Raw genomic sequence first — 4,101 nt, forward strand, 5'->3', positions numbered from 1 at the left:
GTCTTTATTCTCTTTGGGCAATTCGAGTAGAAATCCTGCCAATAGGGTTTCATTTGCTCTATTAATCATGTTTTACCTCATCTCTGGTAAAATCGTGTGAGTGATGTACTATGCTTGCATATTAGAAATCATGCCTATAGGAAATCAAATTTTATTAGAACTCCTGCCTATATGTCGTATTAACTTGTCCAACAAACATATGTTAGCAATCATGCCATAAGACCTCAATGTTGATCTCACTGTTTTTCCTTTCTGGTAATATGTACAATTTCTGCCCGTATTACTGCTCAATATATACCATGTCTATAGGACTAAAACTGGTTTCAAATATAGAAATCATGCCTATAGGATTTAAACCAATTCCGAAATAGATACTATGCCTATAGGATAAAAATCTATTTCAAATCCTAAAGATCTTACCTATAGGATTTAAGTCAGTTCGATATTAGAAATCATGCCTATAGGATTCTATCAAATTAGTTCTGAACATAATCGCCACTGTTAATCACTTAGACAATATGCCTATAGGACTTAATAACAATTCTGGATCTGTAACTGTGATTCATTATGGTTTGAAGTGCCCAGACGATATTTGATAAAATCAGTAGGTAAATAGTAGGTCAAAACACTCGCCTTGATGAAATTGTTTTTGTACATCTGTCTTCTCGCACAGATATCCTGCCTATAGGATTTTAAAGATCGATAAAGATTGTAAATTAATTGTGTGCATTTGCTGTTTATGTGCGGAGGTTAACTTGAGCCCATATTTGCTTTGTATTTTGCATGTCCTGACATGTTTTGGTTTGTCGCCTAGTCTTTTACATTTTGACCAGCCTAGGCTTCGTCTAGAACTATCCCAAATAGAGGTCCTAATACCTCCAGAGCCATAGGTAAGGGATTGGTAGTGCACGCATAGGAATCGAAAAAGAATAAATTAGAGTGATTTAGGTAACAACTTAAATATAATAACCGGATAGCAGAAGATGATAGTCAGTGTCCGCTGAATAATATGAGTAATATCCTGACTCAAGGGAGTTACAAAGTATTATTTATGTTGCACGAGGTGATCCTTTAGGCTAAAAAATTTAGGAGCCATACACCTATTAAATATTCCTCTCGCTTCTTTATTAGACTAATTCATAATTTAAGTTTGGCCAGGACATACTGCTGTGGACCTTGAGGGGTGCCTAACACCTTCCCCTCGAGGTAATTTCGAGTCCTTACTCGATCTCTGGTGATATAAACTGGTAACATGAGTTATCTGCTCTAGGTGCCCTAACGTACCTTAATCAGTTAGGTGGTGACTCTTTCAATTCCAATTCCCTACCCTCTCAAAAAGGAGTTGTCCCAGAAATGTCGAAACCTGATTTCGCGAGAAAAAGGGGGTGCGACAGCATGGCGACTCTGTTCGGAATATCTTTAGGCTCTTACCATAACGAACTTGTTTGTAAATTAGTCTTTAAGCAAGTCTTTATTATTCTGTTAATACTTGCACACCCTTCCCTTTCCCACTCTATGTGATTTTATTTGCCTATCTTCATTCATTTATGATTTCTCTTCCCTGTTTTATCACTTTTACTATGTAAACTGATTTGTCTCCTTATTTTTCTTTCTTAAATGTCTTTACAATTATTAAATACTGCATTTTATCATTATTCATCGTGCAAATACTTGACAACATGTTATTTTCTTTTGCATAAGTACATGCTCAATATCATATTCCACTCGTGCTTAATTAATACCATAGAAACACTTGATGAGTGTCTGCGCTCTTCCTATATCACCTTTTTGAATTTGAAAAGGCTTATTTGCGGTAAAACTAGTCGATCAGCGGTGCAATTGACGGTTCCATGCCTTTCACTCTCAAGTTGTCCGCGTGAGGGTACCTGTCTAGACCTCTATAGAAACCTTACTTTGATAATAATTGTGCATGCATTATGATCAAACCTAGCCTGGGTTAATATGTTGTCCGCAAAATAACCCTCTAAGGAAAACCTTGTCTAAAGTCCACATGAATTTCTATAATCCCAACGGGCGCAACCACGATATGTGCATTATTTGGAGAGATACATACTAATCGTTAATGTGTAAGTAGTCAAATTCGGAGGGGAAAAGGATCTAACTCTGTTTATTTTTGTTGAAAATGAGGCACGAAGTCCCTAGGTTCGGCATGATCCGAAATATACCACCGTTATTGCTGGATTGGTGGGAGAACCTCTCGCCAAGCGATAAACGGATTCTTGGAAACTTACCCTGCTTGTTGGACATACAGCCAAACAACATGCTGATCGAGGCTGCTAATATGTTCTGGGACGAAGTGTCACGACCCCAGTTCGCCCTCCGTGAACTATCGTGAAGGCACCCAGTCTCTACGACTAGGTGTGAGCATGTGATTTTTGCCCCATACAAAACACTCCTATAAAATCCCAAGAAAAATAGATTTTTTTGAATTATTGGCCATTTTAGGAATTTCTGTAGAATTTTCTGAATTATTTGCATTTTTTCTGTGCATGTTTAATTTATTTAAATCATGAAAAATACCAAAAATATCATGCATTGCATTTAGGATTTGTTTTTATATTTTTAGAATTAATCATTAATTATTTGTTTTATAAAATTTGAAAATCACAAAAATAGCTCATTTTACATTTTTTATCCTTTAATTCTTAGTTTTATTGATCTTTCTCTTTTAATCTAGAATTAAGTGGTGTTTGTAATGTTTATAATTAGTTGAATAGTTTAATTTCACGTTTTAGATAATTTAGGAGTTTTATTATTAGGATTTTTAATTAATTAAGAAAAGGATAAAGGAGGAGAAAAGGAAAGGAATTAAAAAGGGATTTTCGAAATTGGGCTAATGCACCAAAGACACCAAAATTCGGCCCAAACCAGTCCAAATTCACCCCAAAACCCAAGCCCAACACTGACTAACTCGGTCCAGCCTCGTTCAATCCCAAACGACCCCGTTTTACTTCGATTCGATCTCAGTCGTTGGATCTCATTAATGCAACGACCCGGAATTGAAAGGTCCTACGCCTTATAACTATCCGAATCCAATCAACCCATCCCCCAAAACCAAAAGTCCATTTCACTTTCTCTGTATCTCATCCTCACCTTAAGAAACCCTAGCCGCCCCATAACCCACGCCACCTCCACCGTGAACCACCATCGGAAATCGCCTCACGACGGTTCTGGTGGTTCAATCGCCCCAAAATTGATACCACGAACTCCCCTACACATTCCCATTCCAACTCGTCGCTCCCTTTCCTTTGAATCAGGTCCGAGTGGTTCGAATCTTCAAATGAAATCTGACTGAAAACCCTAAATGCACCAAAACTCACCATTTTAATACCACAGACTCCCTTTCCCCTCGTCGTCTTAGATTCCTAACCAGTTCTTCCAAAATCTTCGTTTACTGGTTGGAATTTCTGATCTAAGAATCAAACTTGAAAACCCTAGCTTTCCCCAAATTGATCCCAAAGTTCCTTTGCTCCTCTTTTCCTTCAAAGTCGAGGTTCCCAGAAGTCCTTTCTTTCATGAAGATCCAGTCAAAGCCATGCATGGCCGGATCTCTTGAAAGAAAAGACCTCTATTGGTCAAAGCGAAGGCAGAATTCAAGGTTTTTTTTTTACGATTGTTTCTTCCAGTCATTGGTTAGTTTCTATTGTTTGCTTTCCCCTTTTCCTTTCTTCTTTCTTTTCCCCTTCTTTCTTTTTCAAAGGTCGAGTCATTTTTTCTTCATAGCTTGATTTCTAGTTCTGTAAAAATTGATTGTTCTTTGGATTGTTTAATTAGTAATTTTGTCCCAGGGCATATTAGATTGTTCTCAGAATCATTCCGTTTATTTGTTCGAAGTTACATTTAGTTGGTTAATTTGGTTTAGTTCAGAGTCAATCTAATTGGTAGGGTAATTAGCATTTTTCATTCATGTTTGGATGCATCGTTCGATTAGCTTGTTAATTCCCTGTTAATCTAGAATTTATTATGAATTGGTTTCGTGTGAAGCATGTTGAGCATGATAATTAATTCTGGTTGTTTTAGATTAAGTAGGGCTAAAATTAGGATTATAATCTGTTTGTTTGATTTCTTTTCTTCTTCCAT

Source organism: Nicotiana sylvestris, chromosome 6 (genome assembly GCF_000393655.2).
Source record: "Nicotiana sylvestris chromosome 6, ASM39365v2, whole genome shotgun sequence".
In the NCBI taxonomy this organism is placed as follows: Eukaryota; Viridiplantae; Streptophyta; class Magnoliopsida; order Solanales; family Solanaceae; genus Nicotiana; species Nicotiana sylvestris.